The sequence below is a fragment of the Pteropus medius genome, unplaced genomic scaffold, assembly GCF_902729225.1.
Source record: "Pteropus medius unplaced genomic scaffold, Ma_sr-lr_union100, whole genome shotgun sequence".
NCBI classification, from domain to species: Eukaryota; Metazoa; Chordata; class Mammalia; order Chiroptera; family Pteropodidae; genus Pteropus; species Pteropus medius.
The window spans coordinates 21,205,587-21,232,018 of NW_024340849.1; the positions used below are offsets into that span (position 1 = coordinate 21,205,587).

General features: G+C 38.3%; 1 protein-coding gene across 1 annotated transcript in view; it reads left to right on the forward strand.

The window, feature by feature from the left end:
- PSTPIP2 (proline-serine-threonine phosphatase interacting protein 2) overlaps positions 1-26,432 on the forward strand; it is a 78,655-nt gene that overhangs the window by 13,126 nt on the left and 39,097 nt on the right. The window lies entirely within an intron of this gene.

Below are 26,432 nucleotides of genomic sequence, written 5' to 3' on the forward strand. Positions count from 1 at the left end.
TGCAGAAAGCAACCTTTATTCTGGCCCAAGTCCAGCTTACAATATGGACAGTAGTTGTATCATGGAACAGTTTCTCCTCTAATAGTCACCCTTGTTAAAAATCATGTAAGGATTTATTTCTGGGCTTTCTATTGTATTTCATTGGTCTATATATCTGTCTTTATGACAGTACCACACTCTTTTGATTACCGTAGCTTTATAGTAAGTTTTGAAATTAGGTAGTGCGAGTCCTCCAGCTTTGTTCTTTTTCAAGATTCTTTTGGCTCTTGAGGGTTCCTTGAGATTTCATGTGAATTTTAGGATGAGTTTTTCTATTTCTGTGAAGTATTCATCTTTATCAGAGACTTTCTTTTTAATCCTCCAGCATACCAGGTATTAAAAAAATCCTCTCCACCCCCATCCTCCTCTGGACACCCCTTCTTGGAGCCCTCTGACCCCTGTTCCAGTCTGGACTGGTTATTATTTTCCAGGTCTGCTGCACAGCTGTTGTCCTGGGCTTTAGTACTTTCATGAGTTGGAGCCACAGTTTTCCCGATCCCATATCATCTAAAGAGCTCTTAAATATACAAATCAATGATAAAAATATTATTGCCCTGCTTCTATTCCTCCAGTAGCCTCCCACGGCACTTGGAATCTAAAAGTCTGACCATGGCCTACCAGGCTGTGCCTGACCCAGCCTAGCCTGCCTCTCTGCACTTGCCACTCATCATCTCCTGCTCACTTACTCAACTGGAGTACTACTCGGTCAATTACCAAATAATGATTATCGTTTCCAATTAACCAATTAACTTGTTCCTACTGCCTGTTCCCATGGCATCCTGTGCCCATTAAATAATCTATGGTATTGTGATTATGGCTATAATATTGTAGTTACCAACAGACCGTAAGCTCCACAACGTCTGCCTGACTTGTTCAGCCCTGTGTCCCCCACACCTAGCATGGTGCATGACAAGTGTCAGAGTGAATGAATGAACAAATGAAGGAACAGTGAGGCACATATGTGGCTGTGAATGGAGATTACTCATCCAAGTCAAAACTCTGTCCCTGCACTCCCTTTAATTGGAAGTGTCATTTCATGCCTTTAAAGAACCTGTTCCACTGTAGCTTGTTGGTTGTCTTGTGCATGGGAAAATGATATCATCAGGGCTGGGCTCTAGCTCCACCAGAAGCCCCATACCCAAGGAGGGGCGCAGCACCTACGTAAAGAGCAAACCCCACGTACTTCGTGCTGACCATCTGATGAGAGACCCTGTGACCGACAGAGAAAACATAACAACTGATTGAAGATAGGAAGGTTCTTCCCCGTCATGGTGGAATCTCAGGTAGTTTAACCCAACTCTCTGTGAAGTAGAATACTTGTCCTGTGGTAGCCGCTGTGAGTCATGGAGAGAGACACACACTTCTCACCTTTTAGTGATTATTATCTGCTCAAGGGGATGAATCTCACATGATATTTTAAAATAATAGTTTTTAATACAGCAAAATTAAGAAAATTGAAGGCCTATAATTAGTAATTTGGTACTTTCTCCAATTTTTCCCTCCATGGTATATGTACAATTTTATATTCCACTATTTCAATATAATAAATGATATATAAATATGATAATGAAATATTGTAAGTTTATTTTATCCGTTGCTATTTACTTTTCCTAACAATCATTTAAAAAGTATTATGTGATGTAACTTCTCTTGTTGTTTTGAATGTTTACAACAAGAGGAAATTTAAAAATTTCCAAATTTTTTTACAATAAATGATGTTGTCATGCACATCTTCATTCATTTAGGGTATTTTAAAATTGGATTCTTTAATATTTATTTCTGGAAACTCATGGAAGAACTTGTCACTGCCTAGCTGTTTTACTATGTTTCTTTAATAAGATCACTCTCTTTTCACAATGATAATTTCATAACTTTTCCACTCTCATCAGCCTTCCACTTCCCTTCCACATTCTCATTCTGTTTTGATGATCTTACCTTTTACTTGGTTAAGACACCAGATACTGGCTGGTGAAAGCTCACTTACATTCTATATAAATTAGGTTAGGTTTGGCCATGAGTAATAGAAAAATTCAAAACAACAGTGACCTAGACAAGGACAATACTTATTTCTGTCTCATATATATGAAGTCCCCAGCTGATCATTCCAGGGCTGGCATGGCCATCCATGGTGTCAGGATCTACACTGCTGTCCGGTTACTCCAGCAGTACCTGGTTCAGTGCTTGGCACATAATAGGTTCACAGTAATATCTGTTGAATGACTGAAAATAATGTTCATTGACAGTAGGGCATTTAAAAACATTTGATATATAGAACCAAGCTGATTTCCTAAGGGGGAGATGTATTCTCAGTGTCCCCGATAATATCTGAAGATACCAATTTCACTTTATCAGTCATGGCCATTGTGGCTTTTCCCTTTCCCATTAAATCAGCAAAAATGAGTGCCTTGTTAAACTTTCATTTGTGTTTTTTAATTTTCTTCTTGTATTTCCTCTTTGACAAATAGTGTTGTTTCCTTCCTCATTCTTTACTTATATATCTACATAAGCTTTAATAATGGTAAAGATATTCTTTGTCACAGACTACCAATATTTGAATATGTATTCTTGTATATGGGTGTGTAAAGAGTTGTGAGTGTAATTCACATGCCCCAGCATCCAGAAAATACGGTGTGCAATAGAGAAAGTTGGTCCTTAGGCACATGAGCTTTTGTGTTGGACATTCCTGGGCAAGAATCCTGGCTTTGCTCCTTTCAAGCCAAGGGGTGTGTCCTTGTTAAAATTACTCAGCCTTCCTAAGCTCAGTGTCCTCATCTGTAAAATGATAATTATTCTTAAGTATGTGTATGTATTCTAAAAACACAGTCAAGTTTGTTGAGCTCATCTTTTGTGATTTCATCTGTTACACATCAAGGTTTAAAATTCCTTCCTGCACTGAGCTTAATAAACACCAAATTATTTTTCTTCGCCCTTTTCTATGGTGCGAGTTTTACTCAGTATTCGTCTTTGTGTCCGAGCCCTCAGGTGTTCCAACATTTGTGGTTGGCCTTGATTCTGACCAGCTTTGGCCACAGCCACTGTCTTAGCTGGCAGGCCTCTCTTGGGCTGACCCAGGCTGGTACTACCCTTTCCTGGGCTGTGTGGGTGGGGAGCCTGTGTGTGAGGGACCCAGGTATTCTTTCAGGTGTCCTCAGCTCTGAGTGAAAGGGAGCATATGTGTTGCAGATCAGGGCACCAACCTGTGAGCCACATGGTCCCTTCTGCAGGGATCTGTGTGGACCTCTAATGTCAGGAGATGGACGCCTGCCCTGAAGGGACCCACACCTTTGTTAAGGGGAAGACACACATGTATGACACTGATCAGAAACAGGTGGACCTAGTCTCCTCACACTGAAAGGAGTGGGTTAGCAGAGCAAGGTTCTAGGGCAGGCCCTAGATAGGTGGGTGCTATGAGGGACCAGTCCCTAAAAGTGCTAAGATTGCACTATACATGCGATAAGATGGGGAAATTTGTGTTTCTAGAACACCTCAAGAATGGATATGGCATGGCATAGAGCTGGAAGGAATACTTAAATACTTAAATACTTAAATACTTAGGGTAGGGAGACTGATACCCTACCCTCACCTGAAGGTCATGCTTGAGTGAAAACAGTTGATAGTTTGGCTGCTCTCTGAGGGGCTGGAGCCTGGTTACCTTTTGGACTTGATTTTGCTGAGCGATGGATGCAAGGTGACATGCTGAGAAAATGGTCACAAGGGTCTTTCATCTTCACTCTTGCCCTGCAGTGCTGAGTCTCTGCTCTTATTGGAAATACGTTTTCTATTTAAAGAATAGCTGCTTGAAGTGACAGGTTTGTAAATGGCCACAAATGTCTGAGAACCTTAGAAATACAGGCATCTAAGTCCCTTCACTACTCCAGGCTGTGGTCGCCCTGCCTCTGGGAATCTGCTCTATGGACATATCCCTTGTTATCAAATGCAGACGCTAAGTGTCCTCCATCCCTAGGGATCTAGGCCCTGAACTAGGGGTCCAAAAAGACCCCTCTCCAGAATAAAAGTATTTTCTTCAGACCTTGGTCAGCACTATGTTCATGGCCAGATATGGACAGTTGACCTGTCCTGTGGGCCATCTATGCTCAGCTCAGGCTTCCACATCTCCCTGTCCTATGTTAGCACCTACCTATTTAATCAGGATTCCCACATAATTCCTGCTCGTAAGAGTAGTTGGCCTTGATTCCGACCAGCCTTGGCCCATGGCCACTGTCTTAGCTGGCAGGCCTCTAAAAGCCAGTCCGAAAGGAAATTGCTCTCTGCTTCCTCTTGGGCCAGGCAGGCGGGACCCCAAAGAGTGGGGTTCAGGTATCTTTCTAAAACTTTGCTCATGAAAAGTGAAGCACAAGGGATCAGTACCCGGCCTGGTGGGAAACTATATGACTTTCTTGTAGAACAAACCGAAGTCTCTTGTGCCTGGCAAGCTTCAGCCATAGCTAGGAAGGGCCTCCCTGTGAGGGCTGAGGCAAGTTCCGGTGGGAGAAGTTTCTCAGGGAGGGGGAAGTTTGGAAGCCTGAAGAAATCTGGGTGGGGAAACCCCCTGTGAGCTGAGTGTACCTGGGGAGTTTGATTATGCTGACCCATTCAAATCTTGGAATGATTCTAGGAAGGGCCAGGTAGTGTGGAGAGGAGTCACCTGGCCGGGCGGGGTGCCTGCAGTGAGCCTCCTGGGCTGGGTTCCGGGTGTCTGTTTGTCTGGTCAGATCTGGCAGACCCTTGAAGTTCTGTCTCATGTACTGGGAGGAGTGAGATCGTTCCCAAAGCCACATAGCTAACCACTCAGGGTTTGAGCTTCCTGTTGTGCAGTGTGGATAATAATATCTGGGCTGCCCCATCCTAAGACCATAATGTGTTCCAGAAAATTGATTACAGGTGTGTTAAGGAGGTAGCATTGTCAATAAGTCAAAATTGTAGGTTATATTGCAGTTACAGTAACTTAAAAAATTGAGGTAATGAATGAAAATGATGAGGGAAAATCACTTTAAAAACTTTAAGGAATTGTTAGAGCAATTTTTAGTCCCTACAAATTACGATTTAAAGCAAACACCAGGAAAGATAATTTATAATACATTAAGTTAAAAAAAGTTACAAACCAATTTGTAAAATACGACTTCATTTTTATTTGAAAAATATGAAGCCATAGTCATGTTATTAGGAAAATATTGGGATTGTACAGCAAAATATTAACTATTGTTTTCTCTGAGATTTCATGTAATAGAAGAAATAGAATTTCTTTTTGCTTATCTGTACTTTTCAATTTTTCTACAATAAAATATGTGTAACTTTAAAAGTAAAGAATTAAAATAAAAAAAAAATCATTAAAAGAAGAACAAGTACACCTGTTCAGACAGAATAAAAGTAACAACCCCAAAGGGACATGGACCAATCTGCAGGAAAGGGGCCTTGCCACCTGCCTGTGCCAAGGCCAAGGCTTTATTTTTAGGGTGCTCTACCTGGCTGGGGGGAGAGTCAAGTCTAGGGAAGACCCCCTCCCTCCAGCTCCCACATATTCTGGTGACAAGACTAACCCAGTCATAATGACCTCTCCTCACTGCCTGGCCTGTAAGCAGAAAGAACCACCTGCGAATACAACGGGTCATTTGTTTTTAATTTTTATTGTACTTTAAAAAAGCAGGAATGTAACATGTTCATTTTAAAATAGCAAAATGATGCAGATGCATATTTAGCAAAAAGCATATAACATCAAAGGCCTTGCCTTAGCACTTCAAATCCCAGCCTCCAGGGTAACTTATAGAGTAACTTTCTAGAGGATTTTCCATGTGTACCTGATCTTACACACACATGCTTATATAGCTCGTCCATATAAGCTGTTGAAGAAGCATATTTATGATCCTAGTATGGAACAGCAGGTTAGAAAGCTGATTTTCCCCAGCTGAGCACTTTTGTATTTTTTAAAAGCAGATAAATGGCAATTATCTCTGGTTTTCTAGATTATGGGTAATTTTAATGTTCTTTTTTTTGCTGAAGTGTTCATTGCGGAAGAATCAGGTATTCTGTAAATTAAAAAAAAAATGTTTTAAGTGCCTCCCCAAGAAACGTAGTGGTTAAGTCATTTGCACCTTAACGAGACTGACTAAGAGAGATCCTTGGTGGAGAAAGGCGTCTCTGCTGAGTGGGATCAGAGTCAGGACGAGCAACAGACACTGGCATTGGGGATAAAATTTAAAGGTGTGTCAAAGAAAAAATTTCCCTCAGTAATCAAGACAAATAATAATTTCATGCAATATACTTTTTAAAATCAAATGAAGGCCCCACAACAAACAAAATTTAAATTTAAAAATTTTAAAGGAAGGCATGCACTTCCATGGTCCTGTGTGTCCTTTGCCTCATCCTAGTCCTGGCCCTGGAAGAAAGAGTCCTTTGACAATGATAAACACCTTGCAGAAGGGTGGTTCACAGAACAAGGGAGGCCTGGGCTCGGGATGGGAGTGGGGAGCTGGGAGAACATACGTGGGGATCAGTTTTGCACAAGAAATCCTTGCAAATTCGCTGACCAGCTATGAGCCCTGGGTTGCCAAGGGACCACCTGGACGTAAAAAGTGGACTCAGCGCAGTCTTGGGATTTTCCGCCCTCCCAGCTGCTCCAGGGCCCCTGGAGCTTTGTGTTGACGGAGGGGGTCCTGACTGCCGAGCAGGGCTCTGCCACAGAGAGAGAGAAGGAAGGGGGAAGGTGTGTTTGGGGCTGTGTGAGAAGCCCACCCAAAGCTCAGTGAGCTACTTATTCAGCCAGAAAGGTGCAGCCAGAAAAGATTAGGTTTTCTCATGTTTGTACTTGTTTATGCCTACTCGCTCCAGCTTTTGCCTTAGTCTGTTTTAAAAGTGATTTTCTCAAATCACAAATGAAGCTCTGAAAGTGAAAGTACTGTAAAAATATCGAAGATGTTCAACCTCACTAATAGTTAAAAACCCCAAATTAAAACAGTACTGAGATTATGTTTTTCACCTATCAAATTAACTAGTTTAAAATATGTACATAAAGTGTAGTGCCTTCCTCTGGAAAAGAGTCAGGGACATGAGCACTCTGAATCATTGCCGGTGACAGGGTAAACTGGTAAAATTATTTTGAAAAGGATTGGGCTGCATGGGGTATTAGTCTTTACAGTCATAGGCTTTGGCACAGTAATGCCTCTCCTGGCAAGGAAATATTGCAAATATGAAAAAGTGCTTATGCAGAAGAGTGTACACTGCAACATTATTTATACTAACCAAAACTTTGGAATAGTCTGGAATAGTTAAGCACCAGTTTTATTTGATGACAATCGCCAACTGAAGGCACAGGTTCATCCAGATATATCAAGGTTCAAAGGAAGAAAGGGAAAGTCTGCTTCAAAGAGCCATCTGCCTGGAGGCCCTACACCCAGAGGGAGCTTGTTGTAGGGCACGCTTACCCCAAACTACCTTCCATTAAAGATTTCCAAACTCTTTTATTTCTTCTTCCCTTAAACTCCCATCCCCATGGGTACTCAATTTTGCTTGACTGACAAAAAATTTCAAACTATCTGAACAAAAACAATTACCTCTATCCTGCTTTTTCACCTAGAAAATTCCTTCGTAAGGCTTTTAGAATGTTCTCTTCCGTGAGGCCTCATCTTACCAGCCTTGGCAGTGCTGCCTCTCCTCTGTGCTCCACAGCATCTCTATGCTTCTGCCATGCTGCTAATTACACGGTATTATCCTCGTGTAATTATTATCCTCTTTTTAAAGGGCTCAGCGGCACAGGCTTTGGCACTGGGTGTACCTGGCTTTGAATCTCTGCTCAGCTATTATTTCTGTGTGACTTTGGTCTAGTAGTATAACCTCTCTGAGTCTATGTCCACATCTGTAACATCTGGATGATGATAGCTATGAGGGTTGAGGCTAGAAGTTCTGCCTTAATCAAGTGTTTATTGAGTACCTACTCTGTGCCAGGCTTGACATCAGATTCTGGAAACTTATATTCTAGTGCATGAGAGATCTATAGTGGCCAAATAGATATACCATACAATAAAGGAACTTGGTAAGTACAGTGAAGGAAATAGAGTGTATGAGCTTCCTATAGCAGCTGTAATAACACAAATTCCTCTTCATATAGTCCTGGATGTCAGAAGTCTCACTGGACTAAAATCAAGGTTGTCTGCACACTGCATTCCCTGTGGAGGTTCAAGGGGAGAATCCAGTCCTTGCCTTTTCCGGCTTCTAGAGGCTGCCTGCATTTTTTGGTTTGTGGCCCTCTTTCATTATCAAGCCCAGCAATCATATCACTCGGCTTCTCTCTTTTTTAAAATTAATTAATTAGTTAATTAATTAATTTTTTCATTTGCTTTTTAAAAAAATTAATATATGGGGTGACATTGGTTAATGAAATTATATAGATTTCAAAGTACAATTCAATAATATGTCATACGTGTATTGTATCGTGCATTCATCACCCAAAGTTAAATTTCCTTCTGTCACCATATATTTAATGCCCTTTCCCCTTATCTACCTCCCTTTTAAGGACTCTTGTGATTAACCTCTGGTCCACCTCAAGGTAATCTCATCTCAAGGCCCTTAATTTAATCACAACTGCAGCATTCCTTTTGCCATGAAAGATAACATATTCGTAAATTCTATGGATTATTACTTGGACATCTTGGGGGGTTATTATTCTGTCTACCACATGGGTGATTGGACAGTCTTTTGATGTGTATGTGGAGATGGAGTGGTTGTCGAGGACTTCTCTGAGAAGATGACATTTGAGCTGAGATGTGAAGGGTAAGGTCAGGTTCGGCTAGCCTTGCAGGCAGCTGGAGGAAAAGGAGAGAAAGCAGTGAGACTGGAAAGGGCCCGGTGTGTTTGAGGAACAGAAAGATCCTATGTGGTTCCAGGAGGAGGCAGGCCAAATTGTGGAGAATCAGTTTATTAAAAGCCAATTTGTTGAAATGATCAAGTCAGGAAAACTTATTTCTAGTAATTACCTAGAGAGCTAAAGCATGCTATGTTACCAATGGTTGTTTCAACAACTAAAAAAAAAAAAAAAAAAAAAAAAAAAATTAATAGATTTTATTATTTAGAGCAGTTTTAAGTTTACTGAAAAATTGAACAAAAGTGCAGAGTTCCCATATTACTCCCCGTCTCCGTTTCCCCATTATTAATGTCTTGCATTAGCAAGGTATATTTGCACCAATATGAATACAGTATTATTAGCTAAAGTCCATAGTTTACATTAAGGTTCATTCTTTGTTTTCTATGGGTTTTGACAAATGCATAATGTCATGTATCCAACTTTACAGTATCATACAGAATAGTTTCACTGACCTGAAAAATCCTCTCTTCATCCTTCCTTCTTTCTCCCCAAACCCTTAGCAACCAGTGACTTTTTATTGTTTTCATAGTTTTACTTTTTCCAGAACGTAATATAGTTGAAATTGTACAGAATGTAGCCTTTTCCGATTGACTTCTTTTATTTAGCAATATGTGTTTAAGATTCTCCCATGTCTTTTGTGGCTGGCTAGCTCATTTCTTCTTACCACTGAATAAATAATATTCCATAGTATGGATATACCATAGTTTGTTTATCCATTCACCTATTGAGAGATATCTTGGTTGCTTCCAATTTGGGGCAATTAAGAATAAAACTGCTGTAAAGATTGATGTATAGTTTTGTGTAGACATAAGTTTTCAATTCAATTTAATTGGGATTTAGTTTTGATTAATCAAATTTATTGATCTAGCTCAGTCAAATGCCATTGTAGCATGTATTTTAAATCTAAGATGCCTGAATATCTATCCTCTGTACTCAGAATTCATGCAAGATGTTTATTGGATCAAGCTGGGTAAGAAATTAGCGAGTTAGAGAAGGAGAAAAAGCAGTGGACTCAGAGTAACGTGTCCTGGAGAAATACTTCTGATTTGCTTCTAAAATCCTGACATTTGAGACATGCATAAATCTGAAATTGAATATTTCCAAAAGTCATGGGTAGAAATTCCAGAAAACCCAAAATATATCGAACTTGGGGCTGGCCTCAGTGAAATAGCAGTGGTAAAACTAGAAATAAACCAAATCTAAAACTTAACTAAATTTAAACTTTGAAAAAAGCCCTGAAGGACAGCATAAATTGTCAGTTTTATAGAGAGTCAGTAGGAACAAGTAGAAACAGGAGTCACATATTTCAGGGGTCAGGGAAGGCTGAATCACTGAGACATGGAGGATGAATAATTTCTGGAACAAAAACATGGATTACTTGGTGTTATTACTCAGAACCAGAGTTAATCAGCCCGATGTGCAAATTTGGAGATCATTGCATTTATTTTGAATGATGTTGGTTGAGTAACCCTTTTTGCACTGATGTATTTTTGTTCATGTTAGTAATATAATGACTGGTCAAATTGCACCCTAAGCCTCAGTTTCTTCATTGGTAAAAGGATGGAAATTAATTATATGGTTGAGCTCTAAGATGTTCTCTAAAATAATAGCATTCCAAGGCTATAACACTATAGGAAAGTAAATAAACTCTTTAATTACTTAGAATGTTTAGGGAATGGATATTCTGATTGATTGTGCTTTCCGATCAGTTGATAATTAACCCTGAATCATTTTTGGTTCACAGTTTGTTATAAATTATAAGTCTACTTTTGCCTTGGAGAATCCACGTCCTGAGAATATAAGGGAATTTTTTGAGGATTCTTCCAGTTATATATTGAGGTTTTAGAAACAGATTGGTTAAGATGAGAGAAACTGAATAGGAATGAATGAAGCTAGGTTTTACCATAGAAAAAGTTATTTTCATGAACAGTAATTATTTTCCATTAACTTGCAATTTCTTTACTTCAAGTAAGTTGTCATGGAAAAAAGTCCTGGCAATTAAATATTTGGATTACTTGAATATCGGAAAAATAATTAAGTTGAGGTTTCCCAGTTAACAGCTGTGAAATGTATCCTAGCCATTCCTTCTGCAGGGATGTGTCTCCTTAAGAGTCTTCACAGTTATATATTGTTTTAAGACTTTAAGATTTATTCTTCTTTGAATATCTGGTTTGCCTAATGGGTCAACCAGAAGGATAGCTAGAGATTAAAGGCCTTCATAATTATATTGCAGTGAGAATGTAACGTGGAAGGTGTGAGAGGCTGTTGGAGTTTTTATGGATTGGGCTCACACCTGCCACCTGGAGGAGAGGGAGTACAAGTCAGCGGGTGCAGTAAATGGACATTCCCCTAGGTTTGACCTACTTTGGATTCCTGGCTCTCAATTCTGTATTTGCATCTGACAGTAGTAACTATACTGGGTGCTTGATCCGGTTTGCTTTCTTGGCTTTGTTGTCTGGACTGCTGGGTTTGGCGTCTCATTCTGTGGTTCTCTTGGCTGCATATTTGAGGACCTACTTCTAGTTTCAGGTACAGTCTTTTCCTGGCACTTGCTTGCCTCTCCAGGCCTGGGCAGTGTCTTGGGCATGTCTGGGGATTCTCCATGGAATGCCATAGACCAGGAGCAGGCCTTTTGGGTCTGTATTTCTCGGCATTGTCACATCACCGATGTTACCCTGTGTATGTATAGCCGTGCCCCTCTCAGGTAACCTAGAGAACTTCAACTTGTTTGTATTAACTGGAAAAGGCTTAGCACTAACATTAGCAGTGAACTCAGGGGTGGCCTAATGTTCTTTACAAATTAAAACACTCACATTCAATTCTTAGATTTTATCTCCCAGTGGATTTGCAAATCAAATTTCTCATGTCCCTGAGTGTGTGTGTGTGCAAGTGTTACGTGTGTGTGTGTGTGTGTGTATTATTGAGAAAATTTGGATTATGTTGAAGGTTAGATGGGTAATGTTGAACACAGCCAACTTTGAGAACACTGACGTCTAAATCTTATGCCTTCTAAGTTAAATGTGTAGGGGTAATACATCTTTCATGAAGTCATGATCCCACCATACATAATGTAAATCATGTATGTATGTACATACATATAGAGATTCTCAATTTCTTTAACTTCACATCTTCACAATTTCACTGTCACATCTGTAAAATCCTTCTTTGTCATGTTGGGAAACATTCACAGGTTCTGGGGATTAACATGTAAATATCTTCATAGATATTTATATATCTGTGAATATATAATATGCATCATATGTATTATGTATATTACACGCATTCATTTTTTAAACCATTTAAAAGTTGCAGGCATGATTTTCCTTTATCCAAAATACAATGTTGTGTATTTCCTAAATATAAGGATATTTTCTTGCATAATCACATACTACAAAACTGTTAGATAATATAAAGACTCAAATTTCCCCAATAATGTCCTTTATAACAAAAGAAGAAAACATTTTCAATCTAGGGTTCTGCGTTGCATTTAGTTGCCAAGTTTTGTCAGTCTCCTTTAATCTGAAAGAGTTCCTTAGTTTTCCTTCGTATTTATGACTGTGATGTTTTTGAAGAGTACAGGGCAGTTGTTTTGTAGAATGCCTTAATTTGAGCTTGCCTGTTTCCTTATGATTAGATTCAGGCTGTGCATTTTGGGCAGAAATTTCACAGAAGTGACGCTGTATTCTTTTCAGTATCAGAGGGCAACATGATGTTTATTTGTACTGTTCTTGGTGGTGTTAATTTTGCCACTTTGGTTAAGGTGGTTGTGTTAGTTGCCTATTGCTTCTGTGACAAATAACCACAAGTTAAGATAATAAATTTGAATTTATTATCTTAAAGTTCTGGAGGTCATAAGTCTAAAATGGGCTTTTCACTTGGCTAAAATCAAGGTGTTAGCAAGCTTGATTCTCTCTGGATCCTCTAGAAAAGAATCCCTTTTCTTGCCTTTTCCAGCTTCTAGAGGCTGCCTGTAATTCATTGGCTTGTGGCTCCCTTCCCCCGACTTCAAGCCAGCAGCATATTATCTTCAAATCTCTTTTTCTCTCTCTCTGTCTCTCTCTCTGTCAGTCTGTCACTCTGTCTCTCTGTCTCTGTCTCTGTATCTCTCTGGCTTACCTCTGCACCTGTCCATCACATTTCCTGCCTCCTTCTTATAAGGGACCCTGTGATTACATTGGTTTTACCGGGATAATCCAAAATAATTTCCCCATCTCAAGATCCTTAATTTAATCCCATCTGTAAAAATTCTTTTTGTCATATAGGGAACTATATTCACAAGTTCTGGGGATTAGGTCATGAGCGTGTTTAGCGGGCCATTCTTTAGCTTAGGCCATAGTGTTAGGTGTTAGAAAACACCACAGTGGTTTTCTAGGTGTCTCCATGGTAAGGTTACTGCTTTCCTCTTTGTAATCAATAAGTAGTTTAACGGAAGATAATTTGAAACTATGTAAACATAACATTTTCCTCAAACTTTTGTCTATTAGTTTTAACATCCATTGATAATTCTTGCCCGAATCAATTATTACCAGGATGGCTGCTAAATTTCTTCAAACATTTCTTATGATTAAAAACTTTTAACAACTTTATTTAAAAAATTGACATATAATAAACTGCCCATGTTTAAAGTATACAATTTAATATATTTTGACATGTGTATACCACCCATGAAATCATCACTACAATTAAGATAGTGAATATATCCATCATCCTGACAGTTTTCTCCTGTCCCTTTGAAATCCATCTTACCTCATCAGTCTCTCCCTAGGCAATCAGTGATGCACTCTCTGTCACTGCAGATTAATTGCATTTTCTAGAATTTATATAATTGAAGCACAAGAAGAACTTACTCGTTTTTGCCTGGCTTCTTTCATTTATCATAATTATTTTGAGATTTATCCATGTTGTTCTGTGTATTAATAGTTTGTTCTTTTTTATTACTGAATAATATTCCACTTTATGGACATATCATGGTTTATCTATTGACCTGTTGATGAACATTTTTTGGCTATTATAAATAAAGCTGCTGTGAACATTTTATGCAGCTCTTTGTATGGTGATTTTCTAATTCCATCTCCATAATAAAGTTGGCATTTTACTATAAGGAAGAGCTCCCCCACCAACCCATCTTTAGTATGGATTCACGGATTCTTGTTTTAGGCAATGGATTATAACATGTCACCATCATTTTTTATCTTGATGCTCAAATTGTCCTAGATTTGGACTGTGGGGAACTCCTTTAACTGTATCCTATGTCCTAGATCCTGTGTCCTTTTGATATACCCTCATCATTCTTTGAGCATTCCTTGTTTTTTTGGCACAAGATGTTACAGGCTTAATAGATCATTTCTTTGCCCCATTCCTGGAATCTGCCATTTCTCCAAAGAACCCTGGTTACTTTTTATAGAATCCTATTTAGAAACCAATATATATGCTCTAGCTGTGGTCATTGCCACTAGAATGTCATTGTTTCTAGGTCCTCTTAACCGGCAGAGTGAGGAAATAGATGTGTGTATACATAGTGATACCTCTAAGTCCACTCCAACACCATAGGGTCATTCTACCCTTCCCCCACTTGCAATGTTTTCCAGTCCCTTCTAGTGATGTGCTGGTATATACTTAACAAACAGCTTTCCAGTGGTTTTAATACTCTGATTTGCAGCATTTGCAGTTGCCATGGTGTAAAACTCTCTCCATGACCAGTTTCAAGCCACCAACATGAAATCACTGAACAAGAAGTTAGGAAGAGATGTGCACAACTGCTTCTCAGTTACTGGAGTGAGTCTGCTCTAGCATATCACTGCTCCTTTTTCTAAGAGAAATGTGGCCCTCATTATCTTCAGTTACAAACTACTACCATAAATAACTGTGCATATATATTTTGATTTTGTTGGAGGTGTATCTTCAGGGTAAATTCCTAGAAGTGAGATAGCTGGATTAGAAGGTAAACACAAACGTGGTTTGGTTAGATATTGTTGAATTCCCTACTCCTAAAGTTTGAGTCAATTTTCATTCTCACCAGCAGTATAGGAGAGTGGCTGCTTCCCACAGTTTTGTCAACAGATGTGTTGTCATACTTGTAAGTTTTCCCACTCTGATAGGTAAAAAATGGTATCTCAGTTAAGTTTCATTTACCTTTCTCTTTTTATGGATGAGGTTGTATATCTTCCTGTATATTGAAGGAACAGGTGAACACAGTAAATCATCTATTCCTATCTCTTGTCCATTTTTTGGTCCTTTTCCATCAATTTTAAAGACTTATTTATATATTAAGGATATTATTATTATTATTATTATTATTATTATTATTATTATTTTATGTATTAGGGATATTAGCCCTTCAGCTATGATTTTGCTGGAGTATTTTCTCTTATTGTCAGTTGTCTTTTTATGTTATTTCTTATTTCTTGGCTATGAAAAATTTTTATTTTTAAATGTTCATATTTATTAATCTTTTCCTTTATTGTACTTGGATTTTAAGCCATAGTTAGAAAGCCTTTTTTAAATGTTTACTTTTAGTATTTGTATGGTTTCAGGGTTTTTGTTTTGTTTTGTTTTCGATTTTACCTTTCACCTTAACTTTTTTTTAAATTTATTTTTTAATTACAGTTGACACACAATGTTATATTAGTTTCAGATATACAACATAGTGATTAGACATTTATATACTTTAGGAAGCGACCAGCCTTTATGTTTTAACATATAGTTGTTTGATCCATTTTGAATTTATTCTTATGTGTGGGGTGGAGTTTAGGTCTATTTTCATCATTTTCTTTTTGGCTAACAGTGTCTCAGCACCATTTATGAAAAAATCATTTTTTTCTCAGTGATGTGAGATGTTACCGCTAGCATATATTAAATTTACATGTCTGCTTGGGTCTATTTCGGGACTTTATGTTCTATTCCACTGGTCTGTTAGATTATGTACCAATACTGTGCAATTTTAAATATGGAGGCTTTAGCATATGTTTAAATGTCTGGTAGGACTGATTTTCCCTCAGAACTTTTATTTTCTCAGTATTTTCCTGGCTATTTTCACACCTTATGTTTTCCGTATGAACTTTGTTTAGCTAACTAAAAAGATAACTTGTTGGTACTTTTATTGGAACAATATTACAGTTATAAATTAACTAAGAATGACATTTTAATGACATGGAGTCATCCTATCCAAGAACTGAAAATATCTTTTCATTTGTATTATATCATCTGCAAGTAGAAATGGTTTTCTTTCTTTCCAACTCTTATGCTTCTAATGGATTTATCATCTCAAATTTGGTTAATACCTCTGGCATAAAGGAGTGGAGATAAGGCCATTCTTGTTCCCCATTCTACTAAAAATGCCTCTAGTGGTTCCCTGTAAGAAATATATTGACTTTAGGCATAAAGTGTGTGTGTGTGTGTAATTTTTAAAAAATCATCTTTAAAAAATACTATCAATTTCTATTTTCTTGAGTTTCTTTTAAAATCCAGAGTGGGTGTGGAGTACTGCCAAGGGTTTTTTTGGCCTTGCATTACTTTCCTGTGGTTGCTGTAACAAATTACCACAAACTTGGTGGCTTAACAGAAATTTAGTCTGTTACAGTTCTGGAGGCCAAAAGTTCAAAATCAGTATCACGGGGATGAAATCAAGGTGTCAGCAGGACTGTGCTCCCTCTGGAGACTCTAGGGGAGAATCTGCTCCTCGTTATTTCCAGCTTCTGGTGGCTGTTGGCATTTCTTGGCTTGTGCCCGCATCACTGCAGTCTTGCCCAAGGTTACATGGCTTTTTCTCTTCTGTGTCAAATCTCCCTCTTCTTCTCTCTTATAAGAACATTTGTGATTACATTTAGGGCCCACCCAGATAATCCAGGATAATCTCCCCATTTTAGTATCTTTAATTTAATCATATCTGCAAAGACTTTTCCTTATGACAAAATTCATGGTGTCCAGAGGTTACGACCTGGATACCTTTGAGGTGTATTATTCAGCCTACCATAGGCATCTATGAAGAAAATCATGGTTTTTCTTCTTAGATTTATTAAAATGGATTAGTAGGTTAATAAATATCCTAATATTGAACCAACTTTGCATTTCTGGAATAAAGCCCACTTAGTCATGGTGTATTCTCAATGTGGTATTGGATTCTTTTGGCTAATATTTTAATGAGCACTTTTTGATTAGTATTCATAAGTGATACTAGTCCGTACCTTTCTATTTTATACTCTATCAATTTTAAGTACTGAATTATACTTGCTTTATAAAATGAATTAGGACATTTTCTTTTATTTCCAATCAGTTTATGGACCTTAGCAACACTTTTTTTCCCCTCTGAAATTTTGGTAGAATTACATTTTCCTATAAAAACATCCAGTCCTGTTGTTTTTTCTGTTCTTTGATTATTCTCTGTTTCTTCTACGGACATTAGCCCGTTTAAGCCTTCTATCTTGAATGGGGTTAATTTCGGTAAACTGTATTTTCAGAATAGGCTAATTCGTTAGTCTTCTCTTTTATGTCTTCTATATTTAGAGTCAGAAAAATTTCTTACTTCAATTTAAAAATGCATATGTATCCTATATTTTCTTCTTACATGTTTATGATTTCCATGTTTAGATCTTTAATTCATCAGAGATTTATTTTAGAGTATGATGGTAGAAATGGCTCTATATTTAGTTTTTGGCAAAATGGACAGTCATTGTCACAATAACATTTATTGAGTAAGCTATCCCTGGCCTTCTGGTTTTAAATGCTTCCTTTATCATATATTAAATCCCCATATATACATCAGGTAATTTCTGGACTGTTGTCTGTATTTTATTTACTTGATTATCAATTATTAATTATTAGTAACACATTAAAATTTTTTTTTTACTTTAATTTTTTTATGTGATAGGGTAAGTCCTCACTCATTAATTATCTTTTTAACATTTTATGGGCTATTTTCATTTACTTGCTTTTCTAGATGTGCTTTAGAATGAACTTAAATTTAAAAAGAAACCCCATTAGGATTTTGATTTTGATTGAAATTATTTTATCTTTATAGATTTCCTTGGGGACAAGGGAGTCTTTCCAGCATTAGATTTCCCCATCTTGAACGAGGATCTATTTCTAGATATATTGAGATCTTTGTATTTTTTGTAACATTTCCAAATTTTCCTTCAAAAAGGTTTATTTTTAGGTACTTTATCGGTTCCGTTGGCATTGTGAATAGGATTTTATATTTTAATTACGTTTTTAATGGTTATTGTTGACATATAAGAAAGATATTGCTTTAAAAAATATTTAATTCAGTTTCTAGCATTTCATTTAATATCTCTGCTTTCCTAAGTAGACACTTGTATCGTCTAGAAATAATGACGATTTCTGATATTTTTGCCTCTGTCTGGAGTGAGAAAATGAGAAAGGTGTTATCCTGGAAGTGACGGGCATTTACAGGACTGTAGAACTGTGCAAAACTGGTTTTTCTTTCAGTTTTTACTGTGGAAGACTTGATAGTGCCTGGGGGCAGTTTTGGTCTTCCTGTCCTTGCTAGGAGCCTGCCGCAGGGTGGAGTCCTCAGCAGCTGTGGCTTTGGCACAAATGTCAGAATCAGCTGTTCTGTTTCCACTGGGGTGGAACAGGGCACTGGCCAGGTTCCTGGTGTCCTACAATCGCCCTCCTGATTTCTCCATGACTTGCTTCAGTTTCAGCCCCCACTGATTTGAGCTTAGGGTTTTCTAGGGCTTTGTTGGGAAAGTTTGTGGAATTTCTTCTATTTTGTGTGAGTTGAAATACTGGCTTCCGATATCTGTCCATCTAATTCCACCTGCTTCTTCTATCACAGAAATTCCTACAAATCTCCAGCTTCCTCATTGGGCCCTTCCCTATTTTCTATGGTTGGTATGGAGCATTTGTTATTTTAGTGGGGCTTAGGAACAGATGAGAGAGAAAGGAAAAGACTTCAGATTATAAAAGGAACATAAGCATATTATAGAACACTTAGAAAATACAGAAACATGCTAAGAGGAGAATCATTTTCAACATTTCATCATCCTTCTAATCATTTTCTTTTTTCTAACATAGAGTTTTTGCATCACACAGTTCCTTTCTCAGGTTTTACTGTCAGTTAACATATTTTCAGTTCAATGGAGTTGTCTTTTTAGTTTACCTGCTGACTTGACAGGAGGGACAGGTAGATATGTGAAAATGTCAATTGTGGATCCAAGCTAGACAGAGTTGGGGTATCTGAGGGCTATAGGGGGTGAGAAGGCACACCGTGATTGGAGAACAAGGCTGGAGTGAGACCTGGGATGGGGTTTAATTCTTGCTTTCACAGCACAGAGAGGGCTTAAGGGCAAAACCACTGTAGTGAGTTAGACTTTAGGCTTAGGTAAACATGGCTGAAAACACTGCCTGTAGTTTTCAAATCTCTCGCTGAAGTATCTCTGACACATTTTCAGCTGCTTCCTCAGATGACGGCATACTTATTTTCGAGCAACTAACAAGCTACATTTATTTCACTGTTGTCTGCTTTTAATGAAGAAATTAACATGGTCCCAACACATAGGCCTTTTTGCTTATGTGGCTTGGTCTTGAAAATTTCAATGGTGTCTTCCTTAATTTCTTTAGTTTGCAAAACATTTGACCAACTCAAAACACATTATCATTTGATCCTTCTAGTAATCCCTATTTTACAGTCTAGTAATTTAACACTAAGAAAGATTGAGCTACTAGTTCAAAGTCACATACCTTGGGCATAGCAGTATTGGAGTTCAAACCCAAGTCTAGCGTAAAGCCTGGGGATGTCCCATTTTGAATTGCAGAGAAATGGACTGACTGACAAAGTTAGATGTGTTTTTTGTCCTCCAATAAGAAGCTATGCAGTCGAGTGATTTAAGAATACAGACTTTAGTCTGTCTCAAAACACAGTCTTTGATCCTTAGTTTCCTGTTTCATAAAATGAAGATAATAACGATACTTATGTGATGGAATTGTTATAAGAATTAAACACGATAGTCCGTGTAAAATGCTTGGTATGCTGTTTGGAGTACCAAACAGCAAGTATTCAATATGTATTAGACCTAATTGTTAATGTTAATTAACAATAATTAATCCATATTTGCAGACAAGGCAAGTTTGATCCATTTGGTCTTACCTCCTTGGGTGAAAGAGGTAGGAAAGTAAGAAAGAAAGCTCAAGATTGAGAGCATAGGGTAGTAAAATGATGTCTTCCATCTTTATCTCGAGTCTACTCTTGCCATACAGCTTTTAATAACAGATTTGGATAACGTTGGTTGAGACCTAAGTTCTTTCATTCTAGTTGGAGGAAGTGATAAGAACTTCTCTTCCTAGTGTTTTATTTTCTCCAGCTGTAAAACATGTGATTTGCTCCTGTCTCACTGTGTTTATAGAACATATTGTGTTCTAAAGTACAATACACAAATCCATCACATGCCCAGGGGTCAAACAAATGCAGCCTTTTATGTAATGCAAAGTCAGGGGCCTCCTCCCCATTCTAGTGGGGCTCTCAGCTTCTAAAAGGCATCAATACCAATTTGCATTTTTTACTCAGAATCAGAATCAGAGGTTTTAAAATGAAATCCAAACCGTGGAGTGTCTTCTCTGTCCTCTTCTCTCTTGCCCTTTGCTAAGGGTCATTCTGTCACTGCCCCCTTCCTCTGTGTGCTCTAGTTCCACGTGCATGTCTCCTGCTTTTCTTCTTGCAGCCAGCTCCTCTAGACAGGAACCATGACTATTCTTTTGTCTTTTGTAATTTCCGTGGCAGCAATTCTCAGATGGCATTACAGTCACTCAAGAGAAGTGTGAAAAATGGAGATTTCCCTCACCCCATGTTCAGAATGAGCAAGTCTGGGGTGGGAGCTAGAAGGTCTGCATGTTTACCAAGCCGATTCTGGTATAGGTGGTCCTTGGACCCCATATCTGGAGAAACTCTGTGTAGGAGACATCATGATGGGGTTTGGGCGTGAGTTGCAGCACAGAACCAGGCGCGGGGATGCTCTGGTGGCAGCACCTGTAATTCTGATGGAGGCTTTGGAGGCCAGAGGTACTCTTTGCTTCCCCTCTGCCTCTATGCCTCTTCCGTAAGCTACGTGGTGAGAAAGGAACCTGGAAACAAGGTCTCAGAGTTCCCTGAAGCAGGCGCCTCAGGGCTCAGGGCTCAGGGCTCAGGGCTCAGGGCTGGGCAGGAAGGAGGGGTCCGTGTGCTTTGACTGAGTGAGTGAACCAGGCTTGAGTGTTAGAGCTGGGATGGTGGGGTTGGCAGGCAGCCCACATAGACTTCTTCTCTGAACCCACAGCCCACCTGGTCTGGACTGCCCGCTGGTGTGCTCATGATGAGACTGTTTTTGTTATTCTTTGGCTCGCACATCTGCTGGGTGTGGCATAGGTGTGCTCACTGCTGGATCTGGCAGGGTTTTTTTGTGTGTCTTCAAAAATGTAAGTAGCTTTATGGTTAAAGTAAAAATATATTGATTAAAAGTTGAATGTTATTTACCTTTTTATAGCTTCGGCATTATTAAACCTTACATTCTGGGTCTTTGAGAGGTTTGCTGAGTGTTTGGATCTCCTCACCCCTTCTTTTTCATTTCCTGCCTCACCAAGGACTCCAAGACCGGATCCATTTTCAAGGCTTAGCTTCTCATTCCTTCTAGTGAGAGCCTCCCTTCCATTCACTATTCCATTGAATCCTAATCAGCTTTTTTTTTTTTTTTTTTGCCTTTTAATTTTTTTGAGGTGTACTTTATATAAGATGAAATTCACAGGTCGATGAGTTTTGAAAACTGCGTGCACCTGTAAAGGCCACACATCTATAGGAAGATCTGGATAGGAATGTGGGTCATATGGTGTATGCATTTCCATATTCCAGAAAGTTCCATCATAGCCCAACACAGGCAATCACTGTTCTTATTTTTTTTTTTTACCATAAAAATATGTCCTAGAACTTCTTGCTTGTTCTAGAACTTCACATAAATAGGATCATACAGTAAATACTTTTTGTGTCTAGCATCTTTCACTAGTATGTCTTTGAAATTCATCCATGTTGTTTCATATGTCAGTAGTTCTGTCCTTTTTATTGCTGAGTTGTGTTCTACTGTACAAATATACCACGAATCGTTTATTATTCATCAATTGTTAGACGCTTGGGTTATTTCCAGATTTTGGCTACAGTGATTAAAACTCTTGTGAACATTCTTGTACAAATCTTTTTGTGGACACATGTTTTCATTTCACTGGCTAAACATTTAGGAGTAGAACTTTGGGTCATAAGGTATGTGTATATTTAGCTTTTTGAGAAATTGCCATTTTTCAAAACGATTGTACCATTTTTATATTGGCATCAGCAATGCACTGGCATTCTGAAACTCTGCCTACGTTCAATATTAACTTTCTAATGTTAGCTGTTCTAGTGGACATTAAGTAGATATCATTGTGCCTTTAAATTTCTCTGTGATATTAAGTGACTTTTCATGAACTTTTTGGCCAAAGAAGCAACTTTTATGAAATATCTTTTTATGAAGTGTTTATGAAATTCAAGTATTTTCCCCAGTTTCTATTGCGTTGCTTATATTTTTGTTATTAATTTATTGAAGTTATTTAAAAATTCTGAATACAAGTTCTTTGACAGTATCATGAATATTTTCTCCCAGCCTGTGGCTTGCCATTTAATTTTCTTAACCATCTCTTTTGATGAGCAAAGGTTTTTAATTTTGATGAAGTCCAATTTTTCACTTTTTTCTTTTGGAGTTCGTGTCTTTTGTGTCTTCTCTAAGAAATACCTCAAGTTATCAAAGGTATTTTCCTATTTTTTCTTCTGAAAACTTTCTATTTTAGTTTTACATTTGAGGGTGTGATCTATCACAAATTAATTTCTATGTATAGTGTGAGGAATGAATAGAGGCTCTTTTCTCCCAAAGGTTTATACAGTTGTTCCAGGACCATTTGCTGAAAAGACTGTAATCATTTCCCCACTGAAAAGCTTTGCAACTTTGTTGAAAGTCCATTGATAAATGAGTCTATTTCTGGATTCTATTCTATTCCATTGATGTATTTGTCTATCTTCAGGTCAGTACCATACTGTTTTGATTACTGTAACTTCATAGAAAATTTTAAAGTCAGGTGGTATGAATGCTCCAGCTTTGTTCTTTTTGAAAAATTGTTTCGCAAAGAACTTAGACCCAGACAACAGTGATTACCAGAGGGAAGGGAGGGGTAGAAAAGGGTAAAAGGGTCAAATATATAATGATGAAAGGAGATTTGACTTTGGGTGGTGAACGCATCATGCAATATACAGATAATGTATTATAGAATCATACACTTGAAACCTATGTAATTTTACTAACCGATGTCACCCCAATAAATTTAATTAAAAAAGAGGAAAATTATTCTAGATTCTTCATAATTTTACATAAGTTTTGGGCTAACTCACAAATTTCGACAGAAAAGACTTTTGAGATTTTGATGGCATTGTGTTGAATCTATACATCTATACATCAATTTGTAGAAAATTGAAAATTTTATAATATTTACTCTTTCAAACCACAAACATGGTATATATCTACCTTTATGTGGTCTTCCTTCATGTCTCTCAGCAATGCTTTGTAATTTTCAGCTAAGAAATCTTGTATAACCTCTTAAGTGTTTATTTCTGAACATTTCATATCTTTTATGCCATTGTAAATGATGTATTATTATTAATATTTTGCCACTGGTGTGTAGAAATACAATTGATTTTTGTATATAGATCTTGTAAAATTTATTTATTAGTTCTAGTAATTTTTTTTTGGTAAATTTCTTAGGAATTTTTATGTACACATTATACTCTCTGCAGATAAAGGCAGTTTTTCTTTCCAACGTATATGCACTTTATTTCTTTTTCTTGTCTTTTTTTTTTCCTTTCAGGAGGAAAGTGTTCAGTTTTTCATCATTAACTAGATTGGTAGCTGTAGGTGTTTTTATAGATGCCCTTTATCAGATTGAGGACATTGGTATTTTGTGTTTTCTTTTTCTTACTCTTGTTTTTTTTTTTTATCAACTTAGATATGAGTTTATCAATTTTATTAAACTTTTCAAAAGACTGCCTTTTCATTTCATTTATTTTCTTTATTGTGTGCCCATTTCTATTTCATTGTGTTCCTCTATTTTTCTTCCCCTCCTCCTACTTAATAGAGATTTAATTTTTTCTTCTTTTCCTAGCTCCATAAAGTGAAAGCTCAGGTCACTAATTTCTTCCTTGAATACTACTTACTTCTCTTTTCCGATGACCCTAGCCGATTTTCTCTTTTTTCCCTCATTCATTATATATTTTCTCTATATAATCTCATTTACTGATTTTTCTCAAGCACTATTTAGGTGGAAACTATAATGGGTGATAAAGCTTGTGTATAATCCAGATACTTTTTAAGCAGTTAAATAATTTTTTAAAAGATGTTAACTAATGACACAAAATAATATATCATAAAAACCAAGGGAGAAGAATAGACATTAAACACTCCACATTCAGAAGAAGGAGAAGAGACTACAGGGCAAATTATTTGAGGAGGACTTCCGGGAGGAAATGGGATTTGAACTGGCCCTGAATCAGAGGTGGGATTTAAGTGTAGAGGAAGAGACGCAATTCCCACTGCAGGTAAAGCATGTGCAAAAGGTCCTGGGGTAGAAATGCACACCGTCTGTTTGGAGGACATGGGAGAGACCAGTGTGGGAAAAGCTGGGGAAGAGAAGTAAGATACGTGTAGAGGGCTCTGATTTACCAAGCCGAAAATACAGGAGTCGTGAGTTTGGCACAGTTACTTCTGGTGGCAGATGAAGCTATCTTGGTGCTCGTTCAGTGTCTTTCCTCTTTGGTCCTCGTGTCCTGACTTCTGCTAGTCAGAGCTTACTACTCCTACGCTCTGAGTAACATAGGAAGGAGTTTCCAAGCCAAATCCTCCACAACTTTGAACTTGGCCTTGGGCACTCTTTGTTTTCTCTTGGGGGTTTCCATTCCTGGTTGCCTTTCATAGCCCAGTCAGTCCTCTGAAGCATCAGTTCTGGTTTTTTAAGACTGGCAGCCAGGAGGCCTGGTGATTTGGTTTGTTCCTAGGAAACCCTTATTTAGCTTCACCCTTTTTGTATAGCTCAAAGAGTGTCTATACCCTTGATTATGATACAGGAACTGGCCTTTTCCAAATGAATATCATAAAACAAAGAACCCAAGTATCTTTCTCTGGGAAGAGCAAAGCACTTCTGTCTGCAAACCAACATCGATATTAACCTTCTGTACCTATTTATTCACTCAGGAGTCTTTGTTTTCATTTTTTTCTTCTAATGCATCTGGCTGGGAACAGAATAGACATTTTCATACTACAGAATTTTACTGTAGTTAAGCAGGGTTTTTGGGGGGTGTGTGTTCAAGAGTGGTCCAAGACGTGGAAGAAGCTGCAGGCACTTGTAGTAGAGCTGGGACAGCAAGGCTAATCATATGAAGGACACGGAGCCGGAGCCGCAAATTCAGAAGCCAGCACTGGAGCTATTCAGAGAAGGCTTCCGGAAAACCTGGGTGTGGAGGGCCTGGATCTGGATTCAGAGTTGTTTTAGAGTTGCTACTTAGCACTGCATTTCAGGGGCCAGTAAGTAGCCTACCTGGCTGAGACAGAAGAGCATGTCTGGAGGGCACAGGTAGAGAAATGAAGCTTTGGTGGAGGCTGTTTCTGTAGGCTTGCCAGGGCTTTAATCTATGCTCAAACAACAGCCAGTACCCATGGAATTAAATATATTTCTAACTTAGATTTATGTATATGCCAAGGTTTAAAATTTATTATAATAATCCATTGTTAATAATGCAGTGTGAGTTGTGGTCAGTTTAGTTGACGAGTGCCATGTTGAAATCAGCCTCAGACCTTGTCCTGCTGGGTTTCTTTGGGAACCCTGTCTGCTCAGACAGGCGGTGATGAGAGACAGCAAATGTAAGAGAGGAATTTTGCTACTTCCATGTCCAGGGCTAGGTAGAAAGGTACCATCAGGTGCCTCCACTCGCACTCAAGAGTCACACCCCCTTCTGCAGACAGGGGGCGGGGAAGGCATAATCTGCCTTGGCTAGGTTGGGGGTGAGGGGCTTCAAAGCTCTCGGGAAATGCCCAGAAGCAGCCTAACCAATCTCCTTCGGGGACTGGAGTCTGAATCAGGCAGCCTGCTGTATGCATTTGGGAGTGAAAACCAGGAAACCAGATTGGATGAACCTTTGGGGATATTCTTTAGAGCCCTGAGTTGTTTGTTGGTTTGGGAGGTGAGGAGACTTTGATTTTTAAAGCATACTGCATCTGGGTCTACCACTTTGAGAGACTTAGGCAGCTTCCTCCACCCTCAGAGCACATAGTAGAATAAAATTGGAATAAACTGCTAATTTAAAATTCAAAGAAAAATTCCTTTCTTCAAGCTGGGGCCACTGACCATGCTGCGCATGCTGGCTGCTGGGCTTCCCTCTGTGCTTTTCAGTGGGAAGCTGGCCTCCACGTCCCACTTCTGAGGACTGGCTCTTGGCTCAGGGCTGCTTGCCCTTTGCAGCCATACTCTCCACCTCAGACAGGGC